At 39.7% G+C, this 16,482-nt stretch overlaps 1 protein-coding gene across 2 annotated transcripts in view; it reads right to left on the bottom strand.

Annotated features, from left to right (window-relative positions):
- PCED1B (PC-esterase domain containing 1B) overlaps positions 1–16,482 on the bottom strand; it is a 166,053-nt gene that overhangs the window by 134,335 nt on the left and 15,236 nt on the right. The window contains exons 1-2 of one of the 2 annotated variants that reach the window (XM_073020652.1): positions 7,696–7,957; positions 7,296–7,378 (exon numbers count right to left, since the gene is read on the bottom strand). The exons of the other annotated variant lie outside the window; for it this stretch is intronic. The gene's annotated coding sequence lies outside the window, so the exon portion shown is untranslated. Of the gene's footprint in view, positions 1–7,295; positions 7,379–7,695; positions 7,958–16,482 lie in introns of those variants that run through there. 2 annotated transcript variants of the gene reach the window in all.

The raw sequence follows: 16,482 nt of genomic DNA, 5'->3' as shown, positions 1-16,482 counted from the left end.
CCTAACTGTACATATAAGAATGGTTAAGATGGTAAATTTTGTGTTATGTGTATTCTACCACAATTTCAAAATATATAAACAATATAGACATAAAAATCTAGTAAGTACTTATTTCTTCTGATGATCAGTAAAAACCATGATGATCTTTCTCCCATCATAAAATAATAGCAGATGCATTTTGAAGCATTTAAAGGCAGTCTTCCAACACTCTAATATAGGTGTTGGTTCCCCTAGAAAGTGAGCTCATCTAGGGCAGAGTGATGTCGTCCTGATCTTTATGTCCTTGCGGCTTTGCAAAGGTCCTTTAAGCATGAGAGTCATAGCATCCCTGGGCTTCTATTATTAAGGCAACCCAAATGTTAAAGAGACTCTTCAGTTGCACCACAAATCAATTTTTCAGAAATCAGACCACTTACATAGCAATTGAATTCAGTGGGAGGAGAAATGTATTTCTCTTTGAGATTTGAAGTTATATACATCAAACTTCAAAGAACACCAGAGCATTCTTTCATGCTGCATATGGTTTTTGAACTGAAGAGTTCAAACCTCTGGTGCTATGACCTCAAGTTTCCCTGCAACTGTGACCTGGGACATCAAACTTCATGTTGGAGCAAGCTTTGTGTGTGTTTGTCATTGACTCAGCAGAGAAGAACCTGATCAATAACCACCTGAAAGAAGATACTAGTTACATCTAAAAATGAAGCTCATGTTTGCATGATCAAAGCAGCTTCTCAGGGAACCTCACTCCTTTCATTGATTATATTTCTGTATAGGGACACAGATGGCTCCCAAAACATTTCTCACTTGAAATTCTAGATGAGGTTGCTTCTCTTGCATTTATGGATTCCACCATGCAATTAAAGTTTCATGGAGTATCTTTGTGTATTAAGGGTTTTTGTCTCCCTAGTAATGTCTCCTAAGTCACTTTTGCAGTAGAAAATGTCATATTTTGTTAGTAAATTTGGACTAGATCCTATGTTGAACACATTGTCTTTGTCAACGACAAACTGTTAGCAAACACTTCCTGGGTGAAACGTGTTTGCAATTCATAATTAATTGATTGGCCGAATAGCTACAGATTGCGTAAAAAATTATTTATTGAAGTGGGTCTTATTATAACTGTATTGCACTTTCCTCTTTGTTGACAAAAGCTCACATTATGGCCTCCAAACACAGCATTTTTGTTTTTAACCTCAAAGTGGGGACAGAAGAAGTGGTTGCTGGCTGTCCTCTGGGTTAGTGATTTACAGGATTAATTGTCCATTCATTTTACACCCTCAGTTCATCCAGTTTTCAGCTCAAAAAAAGCACATCTTGTTTCATTTAGAGACATGTTCACCATAGGAGGAGAGGAAAAAGCAAGAAGATTCATGAATGATTCTGGCCATTAACAAACATCTTCCAAGCCAACCATTCAGGCCAATTCTAAACTCCATTGCTGTGTGTGGGAACATGAAGTAGAGTCTCCATTTTACTAACTTAAAAATCACCAAAGAGTTTGATATATTGCCCAAATTTCAACATGTTTTAGAATCATAGAGGTGTTTACTACAAGGGATATCAGAGATCATCACGTTCAGTGATTCCCATTCTTGGTGTCATATGAAAATCACCTGAGGCACTTTTTAAAAGTGCTAATGCATAGATCCTACTCCTAGAGATTCTTATTTAACTGACCTTAGGATGCATTATTAAAAAGTTTTTTAATTTAATTTCTTAAATACCCTTTAAAGAAGTTTTTCGGGTAATTCTATTGCATTCCCTTCTCTCCTTGCACAGGTCTGGCACAGAATTAGTTTTCAATGAATATGTATTAAATGCATGACTGAATAGAGATAAATATGAGGCAATACATTATTTCCACATATGGAATTTTATAGAGATGGAATAAAATAAAGAGCCAGAAACAACCATGACAGTTTTCGAAGTTTGAAAATTTCTGAAATTCCAGAAACTTCCCATTTTCTTCCTAAAATGTCAAATCTCCTCATCATCACTCTAAGTCTCTTTTTCCCAGAATCCTCAACTAAAACCATGAGGCAGGGTGTAAGATAGATACAAGGAGGGATGGCTTTGCCTGTGAAGACTTTTAAAGACAATAATAAACCAACCAAAACTAACAACAACAAAAAAAAGTTTTTCAAGTACTTGTACTATGTAGCCAGGGTTGAGAATCACTGATATAGCTCAACCTGCTACCTGCCTCATTTACAGAGAGAGGAAGGAAAGTGATTTGCTGAAAGCTGCAAGGAGACTGGCAGCAGTATGCAAGCAGGGACTTCCACATCCTAAATCTAGTACTTGAATCTTCTTGAAAATTTCTTCTACAGTATACTGCCTCCAATTCTGTTCTTTGGAAAGTGCAAAAACACAAATAGAGTACTATCAAGTAGGTGATTTTCATTCAACCTAGAATAATTCCAAATTGGGATTAAAGGTCAACTGGAAAGTTTATTTTAGTTTTCATTTCAAGACCTGAATCATGATTAATCCAAAAGATGAAAAAATTCTATCTATGGTGAGGACTCTGCCAAAGGAAGACAAACAAAAGTCGGTGTGTGCCCTGAAGTATTATATACTTGTAAAATTATTATTATTATTTTTTGTAGAGACAGGGTCTCACTATATTGCCCAGACTGCTCTCAAGCAATCTTCTTGCCTCAGTTTCCCAAGGTGCTAGGAGTACAGATGTAAGCTGCCATGCCTAGCCATTAAAATTAAACAGATTAACCAGAGGCATGAAGTTTAAAGAAGAGAAGAAAACAAAGTGAAATAATAGGAGTGGTTGTAATGAATGCTGGCCTTGGACTGATTCTAAAGATGATGCCCTTCTGTTGTAAAACTCAAGTAATGAAAGCTTAGGAGAAAATACAAAGGGCCAATAAATATGTGAAAAGATGGTAGGTCTCACCAGTGGTCAGAAAAATAAAAATTAAATTGCAATTTAATCAAAAAGAATAAGAAAAAGTAAAAAGATGATCACACAAGCCTGGCGAAGATGTGGGGAAAAACACAATCTGATGTACATTTGGGAACTGTGTTGCTTCCAGAAAGAATCTGAACAACAGGAACGTGTAGGGTGCAAAAGATTCTGGGAGAGGAAGTCGTTGGGAAACATCTGTCATCAACTGTCATTGCCATTTAGATAGCTGAGCCAGTATATTTAGGTCCTTGTGTAGTGAGCATGGACATTTTCTAAATCAGCACCTGAGAAGCTCAGCACTTGGGCTACTTTCCCTGTGTTTTGCCTCCTGCTCACATCCAGAGTCCACTCCAGCAGCAGATCTCAGGGTTATCCAACTGGAAAAAGCAATGCTTACTCAGCCGGGTCTATCTGGAAATCCTCATCATCTTGCAAGTCAACAAGCCCTACCCTCCTGGATAGCAGACTTCCCACCAGCTTGGTTGCTGCCTACTGTTTACTGAGGGCATAGTACTAGGTATAGCATTTCACTTGCTCATATTGTCATTTTGTCCTCCAACAATCCTACAAAATAATAATTGTTTACATCCTTATTTTATATACGAGAAAACTGAGGTCCAGAAAGTTTAAATGTCTCTCCTAAGGACACCCAGCATGTAATTAGCAATAAAGATCCTCATTTTTCTGGTTTAGGAGTCTTACCCAGATGTAAATGAGTAGTTTGGGGAATTAAGGCGTATTTACTTTTCTACCACTTTCCTCCTTAGGGGGACATTGTATCTGAACAGATTCTTGTGGAACTGGCTAGTGGGTGGGAGGCTAGCCCAGGTCTAGTGACACCTGCACCTGAGCCTGAGTCCCCAGCTGGCATCCTCTTATCCCTGAGGCACTGCATCCTTCCCTGCCAGGGTCACTGCCAGCCGCTTCTGCATGTTGGTGTCTGTGCCACCTCCACTGCCACTGCTGCCACCTGCTGGAGTCTGGCCTCTCTGCCCAAGTTGGTGTTGGGGGCCATACCAAGGCCCTTCTAGTGCTCTAACTTTGATGCATTATACCCTCTGCTTCTTCTGGGAAAATGGTCACAATTTCAACATGTTCACCCCACTTTACTCTCTTAAATTTGGGCCCTTAGGGCTGCCATCTCTCAGTTCCCTGTGTCCCATGGAGAAGAAGAGAGAAGCTTTCCTCCTCCTATGGCAGAGTTTATGCTGTCCTTTCTCTCATAGACTTGCCGGGACAGGCAATACAATAGTTCATGGATACAGGAGAGACTTTGACCCCACCAAGATTCCCAGTCTCTTGATATGGATGTGGCACAGTGCACCTAGGCTTATGGTGCTTGGCCCAGGCATTCACCAATCAAACTTCAGGAGAATCTTTCATGAACATGAATCAACGGTGAAAAATATCAAGGTTGATACTAGCCCACCCCTAACTTTGAACAAAGAATCAGGGCACTTGGTATCATGAAGAATTGCTTCAAGGAGATTAACCAAGAAAATCAGAACTTCAGGACTTCCCACGCCTGAGCCCCGGCCAGGTAACTGGGATGGGGGTAGGAGACCATCCGCAGGAGCCCTGTGACATTATTGGGGCATCCCCTGTCCAGAATGGGCTCCTAGGAGGCAGAAAGGAACAGGTCTTGGGGAGAAGGTGCCACAAAGGGAAGGCTGCGGGCCCCGGAAGCAGAGGAAGCAAAGCCCTCGTGTGTTTGCAGGAGGTGGAGGAAAGCAAGTTCACCTGGATGAGAGGCAGAGACTGAGAAATAAAAAAAAAAAGGTTGGAGGTAAAAGAAAAGGAACATGCTCTAACAGGAGAGATTTATTTTTTCTTTTAAACATTTTACAGAAAAGATAGAAAAGTGGGGAGGAGGGAGAACAGAGAAGTGAGGCCGATGGGTCCCTTGTGGGAAGGGGCCCCCTCCGAGGAGATGGGCACCCAGGGACCCTGTGAGGAGGCTCGACGCCTCCACTCTGGGGCCTGGGATGACGGTCATCATGGGCAAGGCAGGTTGAGAGGCACGTTTGCTGATGCTTTTCCATGATTTCACCTTATCTTGAGCACCAGGTCAGAGGGCTGTTCCGAGGGAGCCGGGGAACGCCTAGAAGTCTGTACTTTCCCTTAGGCACCCACTTTTCTTCCCATTAAGCAACTTGCACCGCTAGGCTAAGGTGTCTTCAACACAAAGATTACCTCAAGGTTAATTATTTAATTCTACAAACAAGAAAATTACCGTAGTAAAGGGAAATGTGAATAATCTATCTGAGAAAACAGCTCTTGACTTTAAAAAGAGAAAATGGAAAACACCAAGTCTTACTTCAGCTATAAAAATGGCCCTTTTTTGATAAAATTTTGTATTTTGAAAAAGAAATAAATAAAATGGTCTTTGTAGACTCTTGTGGCCAAGCAGAAAGCGCACTGGACCAGGAGCAAAGCATTTACCTTCTGGCAATGGACCTGTCACACACCTGCTGGGTGACTGTGTGTGAGCTGTTTACTCTCTGGTCTTGTGAACTCCTCTGTAAAATGATGAAAGGATATTGAAGTTCCCCTCTGGATTTAACTTTCTATTTGTGTTATAAGTTTTTAAATTAAAAATTGTACAATGCTAATGGCATCATTATTAGAATATCTAGAAAGTATTTCCCAACATTGACAACAAAATGAAGTGGCTGTAAGATTGTGTTTGTCATAATACATGTTAATTCACTTGCATTCTTTTGAAAGCCACTGTCACTTTCCATCACTCCTTTGATCATGCACTGTATTCACTCTTTCTCCTGGTAACTTTTTCCTTCCACAAATAGCATTAAAGCTGCTTCTTACTAGAATCTTTTTAAAAGGGGCAAAATATTTTCTCCACAAAAATCCAACTAGGATCGACTATTTTGGGTAAAGCAATGACAAAACAAATTTTAAGATTCAGTTTAGAGCAACAGTTTCCACCCCCTCTGCACATAATCATATAGTCACCCTCGTGCATTTTACTTTCCTTTGCATAGGTCTCCATGACCTCAGGCCTTAGCCCGCTAAGTAATTTTCCTCCCATCAAGCCCATTTCTACCAATGCTGCATGCACAGCATTACACACTTTTTCTTTTCTAAAACACTGCTTCCACCCTTCACCATCTGTATTTATGCAGAATAAAGTCCAATACCTTGATGAACCCTCAGACCTTTCTTTCCACACTGGTCTGTGTCTCTCTGAGCAGCTTGAGCAACCTGCACTCCCTTACACAGCTTGTTTCAGCCTCTCAGAAGATTCCCTGTTCTAGGCACATTCCAGACCCTCCTCACTTACTTGAAATATCTCCCCCACCCCGCCCCCCGTTCACTCTGTCAATCAAACCCTAGTCATCTTTCCAAACTCAGCGGAGACCCCCACTCCCCTCTGTATAGGAGCTTTCCCTGAACTCTGCATCTTGAAGGGTGCTATCTCTGCTTTGTAAGGTCCACAGCCTGAAGCGGCAAAAGAAATGATCAAATTAGACTCAGTGATTTTTCCCAATGGGGCTTGGATTTCCTTAGCAGGGTGAGTCCATTTTTAGTCGGCATGAGCATAAGGTCTGCCTAAAACATGGTCAGAGGAGACAGGAGTCAGAGTACAAAAGGAGGTCCCTGCCCAGTCTCTGCGGTACAGGGCTGGGGAAGCCTAGGGCAAGCCGGCTTCCTGGGAGTTGGAGAACGTGAGGAAGGGGCAGAGGCTGTGGGGCCTGGGATTGAAGGCAGGAATTCAGATTGCACCAGTGGAGGCTGCTGTGGGTGGCTTCACCTTCACTCACCAAGTGTGGTCATCTGGGTCCCAACTCTTGTGGCTTTCTACCTTCTACCACCTCCACCCTCCAAAAAATCTTTTTAGAGTAATTAGAAGAAGTTTGGTGAAAGTTGAATTCCCTAAGGCCCTAAAGGTATGGCTACTTGGGTTTTTTCCATCTAGGGTACAACATAATTTACTCTTAATCCTTGTTCTAATAGGCAAAAGGGAGCTTTTTGACACTCTGCAAGTGGTTGTTTGGCTGAGGCTTGATACCCACAGCATTCAGGTGACTTGCCTGGGTGATAATGAAAATGATAATATAATTAACACATTGCAGAGCTCTTACCATCTGGTAGACACTGTTGTAAGTACTGTCACTCATTCATGTTTTTAAAGCTCATAAACCTTCAATATAATGTTTACCATTATCATTCCAGTTATATAATTGAGAAAACTTTTAGTGTCAAAAGATTAGCTGCTTTGCCCCAAGTCACACAGCTACTAAGTGTTAGAGTACAGCCCAATAACTAAGGTTTTCACTTTCTTTTGTTTCAACTTAGAGGAAGAGCTTTCGCCAAACCTTTTCTACCATGAAGCCAGGGGAGACAAACTCACATATTTATAGGAGGCAGAGTCTTCAACACTCCCCTGACTTTTCCTCTTACGGCATCCTCTGGGATCTTAGGGCCTCTCATTACCTGAAATGCGAAAATGGCATGTTTAATTATTCATTTTCCATTACTCTTAATGAGGGGATGAACTGTCTAGTGAAACAAAAGGAAATAGTCTGACCTTCAGGCTGCATGGAAGTGATAATCACTAAAACCTCCACTCAGTTTAAGCAGACAAGTGAAAGGATTTTACTGATCTGGATGCAAAGGGGCCATCGGGGTCACTAACTGAAGTCACATAATGGAGCAATGACAATGAGAAAATAAACATGTGCTAAAAATAATATTTCCTTAATTATGTGCACAGGTGCTCTACAGGAGTTTTCAAAGCTCCTTTAACTTACCTGATGTCTTAGGGCTTTGAGCTTGGGTGGAGAAAGGGTAACAGGGCTGTGGCTTGCCGGGAGGACAGAGGAGGAGAGTCTGTGGGCATGGGGCAGGAGTCAGTTCTGTCTCAGGTATGGAAGAGCATGAGGAAAGTAGAGGCTAATATAGAGATCTATTAATCACAACCTCAAGAACAACTGGTTCATTTTTCATTACTTGGTTGATTGGTTTGACCAAACGCTGCTGTGGGAATGATTCATGAACTATTCTGCTGCACGGCATGTAAACACAGCCTTCTGATCTAGACCTTTGCTATTAAAATGGTCATAAATAGCTGTGAATTACTACTGTTGTGCAACTCGTGACTTCATCATGGCTTCTGGCAGAGCAGATGGGAGCCACATCCCAGGCCCTGCTGCAGTGCCCGTCTTTCCCGTAATATTTAATGAGCACAGGGTGGTTGGTGCTGCACAGATGACAAAATGGCATCCTCCTTGCCCTATTCTCTTCCAAGATAAGACATTTTTAAAAGGCCATAAAGCCTTGAAAGTCTCCCCACACAGATACTGCGTGACCTATAAATATGCATCTGCTCAAAATATGGCAAAATGCGTCACTATTAATAACTCCAAAGAGTCATGGGGATTCAGACAGTCCAATTCCTCTGCCAAAAGTTCAGAATGTTTGCTTAGTGCTTGATTTGCATCAGTACATTTTCTATTTAGATACTCCACCGAGTATGTGTCAAACTTTATCTGTGCCCTTACTAGGACATAAGAGAGCATACAAGACAGGAGTGGAAGGCCTTTAACGTTATTGGGGTTTTAAAAACTGTGCTTGCTTCACAAATATTTTCCATTTCTCTCTACCATAGCAACCATTACCTTCACCATATACACAAAAATGGCTAAAGGGAAAGTGAGGAAACTCTTCTAAGTTACTTATACCGATAATTATATTGTATTATTACCTATTTCTTGAACAATAACTATTTTCAGGCATGGTGCTCCTGTATGTCATTGCTAAGCCTCAATGTTAAGTTAATAATCAATCCTATGCACTAGGTGTTGCTACCATTTCACACACCAAGACTCAGCAGTTAAGTGACTGGCCCATTGGACACACAAGTGACTCTCAGGACTGTAACCCAAACCCAAGGAAGGCTCTTTAGCTTGTGCCATATGAAACCACCAGTAGTCAATCATCCTGACCAAAAATGGCAATTTTATGGTTCAACCTAATACCAAAATGTGTTGCCCTGGAAGGAAATCTAGACTCTCCTGATGTCACAAAGACTCTTTGTAGACTGCCACCATGTTGCAGGGAAAACTGTAGATACAGTGCTGGGGGTAGAGGGATAGCAGAATGGGAATGTAGTTTATTATCTTTGCAGCAATTATTGTTATTATTACAAGTAAAGACATGATGTGAAACTGCAAAAAAGTGGCAAAGCCTGTCAATATATCTACATTTTTGGATACATGCTATCTGAAATATATTTACATTTTTAATATACTTCCTTTTTTGGATACATTCTATCTGAAAGTTTCCACATGTAATCATGCTCACCAGACTTTTCTAAGCATTGAAATGACTTCTAGTATTTAAAAGCTAATGATGTTAAAATATAATTTTGCGAGGCCATGTGTTTTAATGAACAAGTAGTTGATGAGTCTATAACATGGATGTATTAAAAGGATAATTTGGTAAGAGCAATTTAGTTTCTTGGGAACTACTTGGGAGTCAATAGATAGAAGCTATTGTTTAGGACAAATGATTTTTCGAGTTCTCTCTTAGAAATAATACATAATAAATTCAAATCTTCCTCTTTTTTTTTTTTTTTGAGATGGAGTTTCGCTCTTGTTGCCCAAGCGGGAATGCAATGGCGCCATCTCGGCTCACTGCAACCTCCGCCTCCTGGGTCTAAACGATTCTCCTGCCTCAGCCTCCCGAGTAGCTGGGATTACAGGCATGCACTGCCACGCCCAGCTAATTTTGTATTTTTAGGAGAGACGAGGTTTCTCCATGTTGATCAGGCTGGCCTCGAACTCCCAGCCTCAACTTATCTGCCTGTCTCGGCCTCCCAAAGTGCTGGGATTACAGGCGTGAGCCACCATGCCCAGACCAAATCTTCCTTTTAATTCAGTTTTTTCCATGTGATCCATATTATAGTTTTCCCTATATAATCTCCACATCGTCAGAATGGGAAAGGGGGCTCATGATAATAATTGTATGTAATATAGAATGGTTACTGAACAGTGGGTTGTTAAGTACATAAAAATTGGGGAGACTTTGTGCTACAAGTTTTGGGGCAAAAGATAAACAATAGGAAAAGGCTCAGTCATTGAGTCTTAGAATGAGATTTCAGGCACTGAAGGAATCTCATTTTACTGAAAAAGAAACTAATGAACAAGAAAGCCCAATAAGTGCCACCTTCAGTCACTGGTGGTATCACAGTGACTAGCATTTAGTTCTCTTGACTCCTGGACCAGTGCTCCTACCCACCCCCCAGCCCCACCCCAAACCATAGGTTGGTTCCAAGTAAAAATGTCTTCTCCTTGAAACCATCTGGTACAGATAATAATAATAAAAGATGTGCCTAACAAATAATTATATTACAATACCAAGCATTCTAGGTGATATATTTAAGATGGAATGGAATAAAATAGATTCTTCATATTTGAAACAAGATGATCAAATAACTTTTTTTTTTTCTTTTTTTGAGATGGATCTCACTCTGTCACCCAGGCTAGAGTGCAGTGGCACGATCTTGGCTCACTGTAACCTCCACCTCCCAGGTTCAAGCGATTCTCCTGCCTCAACTTCCTGAATAGCTGGGATTATAAGGCACGTGCCACCAATCCCGGCTAATTTTTTTTATTTTTAGTAGACACAGGGTTTCACCATGCTGGCCAGGCTGGTCTCAAAATCCTGACTTCAGATGATCTGCCCACCTCGGCCTCCCAAAGTACTGGGATGACAAGCGTGAGCCACCATGCCTGGCCAATCAAATAACTTTTAAAGTCAACTTTTAAAGGCCAAGTGAAGAAGACATAGACTTATTACCACAATCCAATCTGATCGGTCTTTCTTAGGGCCAGAAACTATGAAAATATTTCTTTTCTATACTACTTTTTCTAGACTTTATGTTTACCTCCTGTATGGAAGACATCAGATTTGAGACACTTAAGAGTACACTTGATTTCAGTTTCTGACTCAATATTTTGAATGGAAATCTGAACCAACACAATGTTAATGATAGCTTTACTATATTACCTGTGAACCAAGCAAAATAAGTGAAAGGGAGAAGAAGTGCTTTAAATGCAAGAATTCCTAATATCTTTTTTAGTATAATGATAAGCACATATAAGAAAACAGAAGACAAGAATATTCATTGATGGATGGATGGATGATTCAGTTGGTTTCTACATTAGCAATGACTCATGCTGTAAAATTGGAATGTTTAGAAAATAAATCCTACAATTGTACCAGAAGAGACAAGAACATAATATGATAGAGATCCAAGCATGTCAAAAACATAATTTTCTTTTCTTTCTGTATATGTCTTTTGAGTGTTCTGAATACTACCCTTGCCTTTAATGATATAGGAAAAGGAAATAAAACGTTAATCACAGTCTGCCAGAAACTGTGGTCCTTTCTGAATCAAAATAAATTCTTCTAAAACAGTATTTATGAATAGTCCTAGATTCAAGAATTTCTATTATCCTCATTGGCCTTAAATAGAATCTGCGAGAATGACCCTTTTTCCAAGTAAGTGAACATTGCTCAGTGTAGCCACTTGGCGCCACTGAGTTTATACACCTGTACCTGCATTGATGCAAATGTGCTCTCTTCCTTCTGTGTCTTCATTGGAAAGTCAGCTTAATGACTGGCATGGAATGGATTGGAGCCTGAGAAATTGTGGGCTGATGCTGGAGGTGCCCAGATGGAATGGGAAGCAGGGCTAAACTAGAAAGTCCTTTTCAATTGCTGATACTGGCTTCTTTAATCAACACTTTATGAATATTATGGAGCCATCTCTAAGTCTGTTTTTCCTGGACTAAGGAAAAGCTAATAGTAATTTCCTGTCTTCCTCATGCTTTTCAGTTTTAGGAGATCTCATAGAAGTGCAAGGACACACGGAAGTGCAGAGGGAGTGGCAAAAAAAAAAAAAGGAAGGTTTTTGAGGAGGTGTTATCTGAATATTAGGCCCACAAGTTCTCAAAATATTCATTCTGAGGGAGAAGGAATATCCATTAAAATTATATGTAGAACGTGTATCCATTCAAATGAATGCTGTCACTGCTAGTGTGAGAGCAGTGAGTATAACACCACAGTGGAGACAATCCCCGCTTTCAAGGCATTTACAATGGACAGAAGAACTTATGTAGCATCTGGTGTATGGAGTGTGAGAGCAAGGAAAAGCTTTATGTGTGACAGTAAGTAGCTCTCAAAAAGGGGATGGTAAGTGATCTGCTACTGAGGTAATAGCAGATGTTCCGGTGCTCCTCCTGAAATAGATTACGACTGATGCCCAAAATGGTATCGTGAATTGTTATCCCTTACTGTCTTATGTGGCCTTCTCACTGCTGTGCTCTTCTAAAGTGTTACTGGAAAAGTCAGCAAACTCAGTATTTGACAGTGTGAAAGTTTTTCAGATCCCATTCTTTCTTGATGGGAGAGAGAAGGGCCAAACTGAAGCACCTTGTTCCCAGGGGAGAAGGGGACGGGGAAGTTCATTGGTCAGAGATGATTGGTTGCTGGCAATCAAATCTCACTCAAATTAACTCAAATTAAAAACAGGAGTTAACTGGAAAGATTAAGCTAGCAATTTTGCAGACATCTACCAGTAGGAAACAAAGTCCAGCTAGACTTCCTAGCGACCAAAGCTGGGAAAGAGAGAGTCAGAAACTTAAGTCGATTGGTCTCTAGTCTCTGACTCTTTCTTTCTCTCCTTTGTTTTTTGATTCTTTCTCTTTTGACTCTCTTCGCTTTTAAAAAATATTATGGCCGGCTGTGGTGGCTGACGCCTGTAATCCCAGCACTTTGGGAGGCCGGGGTGGGTGGATCACGAGGTCAGGAAATCGAGACCATCCTGGCTAACATGGTGAAACCCTGTCTCTACTAAAAATACAAAAAAATTAGTCGGGCATGGTGGCAGGCCCCTGTAGTCCCAGCAACTGGGGAGGCTGAGGGAAGAGAATGATGTGAACCTGGGGGCGTGGAGCTTGCAGTGAGCTGAGATTGCGCCACTGTACTCCAGCCTGGGCGACAGAGCGAGCCTCCGTCTCAAAAATTAAAAAAAAAATTAAAAAATAAATTAAATAAATAAATAAATAAATAAATAAAATTATTAATTTCCTGTGAGTGTTGCATACTCTTTGCTTTTTAAAAGCTGGTCTAATTTCCTTTGTCCACAGACTTTGGCTTCGTCTGTTTATTTAAAATCTTGCTCTTAAGTAGCTCTGGTTGTCCTTGACATTGGCTTGCATTGGCACCAACCTCAGCCCTGGCTGGATGGGAGCTCTCAGCTGCAGTCCACAGTCACTGACTGTGGTTTCTGTAGCTTGGCTCAGAATCATAAGAGAGAGTCTGATTGCTGTGGTCCACGAGTCTACCCCTGGTCTCACTGGGGTGGGCAAGGCAGACATCCGGTGGGGACACGGCCACTTAGGCCTGTCCTTTCCAGCAGTGACTGTGAATAGCAGGAATTCTCTGAGATGGGAGCTGGGGAGGCAGCATAAACTCCCCAAAGCATGTCAACTACTACCCAAAAGCAAATGCCTCCTGTTCACAGACTGGTATGGGGCAAGCCTTACTTGGAAATGGCAATACCTTATTTGCGATGGCATAAAACCAAGGATAGTCTTTGGAGCATGGATAACAATTTGGAGCATGGGTGACAATTTGGTTTCTGGTTTTTCTTCTACAAATTGCACAGAAAATAAACTGCTGCTCTAATGGTGGCACAGCCATCACAGGGAATCTTTGGGTGAACTGAGGAGACAATGCTAGGGATTAAGGTACTTTTCATTCATTCATCCGATTAACTGCAGCAAGCACCTACTCTGTGCTTTGTGCTAGAAGAGCAGAAGAGTCGTATATCCTCCAAAAGTTTACTGTGCCAATTGCTCTTTGTAGTTTGTGTTTGTTGGCTCTTCACTGAACCACAATTTAGATTTCACCACTGAGAAGTTCCCAAAATACTCTTGGAATCCATTGTACATAAAAATTTCTAAAAACAGAGTATTAACAAATTTAGATACACAAACAATGACAATTTCTGGCTCTGAAAACTAAGTTCAGTCCAGTGCCTGCAAACCAAAACTAAGCAGAAGGACTAAAATAAACAAAATATTATCAGCCCTGCCTTCCCTTCTTCCCTTAGGCGTGGCTTTAATGTGGGCTTCCAGTCATGAGGAAACTCCCTGTGTTTGCTCTAGGCAGATGTTTGTATGTGTTTTGATTCTTTAAAATCTAGGGATAAGGAGCTATAAGAAAAAGGAAGAGGGTGCTCATTTAAGAAGTTGTAATTAAATGTGTGTTTTGAGGGATGTATTTTCTACAGGTACATTTATCTTTGTAGACATAAGAGTTATTTTAGGTATTTCTAGTTGATACAGATAGCGAATCAAATTAAGCCTCAGGAGACTTCAGTTCAAGTCCTGACTCTGCCAATATAAATGTAAATGTGGGTAAATCCCTTGCTGCCCATGATCCTCTTTTTCTTTGCTTTTTTGCCTAATTTACCAAGTTATTAAGGGAATCAACTGAGGGGCTAAATGTCAGGGCTTTTTGAAAGTTGCAAAATGTCATTTAGTAAGTGTTTGAATTCGACTGGGTATATTCAGTACTTAATTGAAAAAATCAATATTGCTGCCTGATTTTCTACTAAATAAATCAATATACAGTCTTACATATCTATTTTTGGTAAGTATTTAATCAAATTCCATCTCAAATATATTTTGAACCAGCATAGTTAACTTACATTGTGGCACTATTCCAAGATTGTTTTCTAATATATATAATAGAAGCTAATTAAAGCACTCACATCTCCATTTGTTAAAAATACAAACACATCTCCAAAGCAGGTAATTATTAAACAAAGCAAGTAGTATCTGTAATATCCTTTTAATGAAAAGTCTACTTTTAAATATTGACTTCTCTTAAAGCAATAGATAGATTTTGCAAGTGAATCCAATCCACAGACTTGCTAAGCTAAGCCCAGATTATGTTTATGAAAGGTATTGTGTTAGGTGCTGCAGAGTGACAAGATACAAGAAAACTGCCTCTGCCCTCAATGAGCTTAAGAGGACAGGATACAGGGGAAGCTAAATATAGTTGAATTAATTTATGTGAACAACTGTACACATTACATTATTATTATTATATCTATATATCTATATATAATATATACAATATATAACGTGTATTATATATAAAGAAGATAAGTAATCCTTTAGTCCTAAGATAAAGCTACATCAGTTTTAAAGATGAACAATTATTGAAATCAAAGTTTATCTAATTAGCTCAAATAACATTTATATTATCAGAGCACGTTTATCTAATGTGTAACATAAGATACAGATAATCTCTAAATAGCAATGACACTAAAATATTCCTAAAAATCTAAAAGTATGACTAACTATGGGATATGATGCTGTACAGAAATGGGTTTTTCATGGGACTGGAACACTGAAGCACAGGCGTAGTGCTCAGGAATGCTTAGACACTGACTCTCCTCACTCTTCTCCCCAAGATGAGGATGTGGTCTTCTGATATAAAACTTGGTTCAGAAACAAGGAGAACTCAATTATTGCAAGCATTTTCTTAAACTGAATCATTAAATATAGAGAGTGTTTATATAAATGCTTCTCTGGCTAGGAATGTAAGCACTAAATATAAAGTATCTGAGATAGAGTGAAAAAACCAAGCTTCTCAGATCTGTCTGACCCACAAATGGGCCCAAAATTGGAGTTACCAGAACAAGAATTTATAATACTTATGATTAATACGAAAAATAAATAGTGAAATGATGAATAAAAAGGACAATTTCACTAGAAAGCTGGAAACTGTGAAAAAATTACGTGTATATTTTAGAACTCTAAACATTGAAAAAATATTTGAAATTCGGAATTCAAATGGATAAGTTTACAGCAGATGACACACAGCATAATTAGTGAATAATGGGCCTGATCAGTGAGCTGGAACCTAGATAAATAGAAAGTATCTACTTCTGAAGCACGAAGAGAAAAAAGAATGGAAACAATGGCAAGAACAAGATATATATGAAACTTTTCACATATATATGATTGGAGTTCCAAAAAGGAGAGAGAGAATAGAGGAGAAGCAATATTCAAAGAGATGATGCATAAGATTATCTATGTATTGATGTAAGGAGCAAGATAAACAAAGAAAACTGTAGCTAACCACTACAGTTGACTGTAGTCAAACTGTTGAAAACCAAAGATGAAGAGAAAAATCAAAAAACAGCCAGAAGAAAAGAAAGAAATTAGCTTCAAAGAAGCAACAATAAGATTCGCAGTTGATTTATCAACATATAGATGTAAGAAGAAAATACTATCAACTTTAAGTGCTTAAAGAAAATAATTGCTAACCTAGAATTATATCTTGCAATCATATCCTTCAAATATGAAAGTAGAATAAAGATGTTTTCAGGAAAACTAAAGGATGTTCTTCAGGCAGAAGGAAAATAATCTCAGCTTAGGCAACAAAGCAAGACCTTGTCTCTAAAAAAAAAAAAAAAAGTGGGCACAGTAGCACACACCAGTAGTCCCAGCTAC

This window comes from Chlorocebus sabaeus, chromosome 11, assembly GCF_047675955.1.
Source record: "Chlorocebus sabaeus isolate Y175 chromosome 11, mChlSab1.0.hap1, whole genome shotgun sequence".
In the NCBI taxonomy this organism is placed as follows: domain Eukaryota; kingdom Metazoa; phylum Chordata; class Mammalia; order Primates; family Cercopithecidae; genus Chlorocebus; species Chlorocebus sabaeus.
Note: the sequence above shows the minus strand (reverse complement) of the source record. Positions and strands in the feature narration are given on the sequence as shown.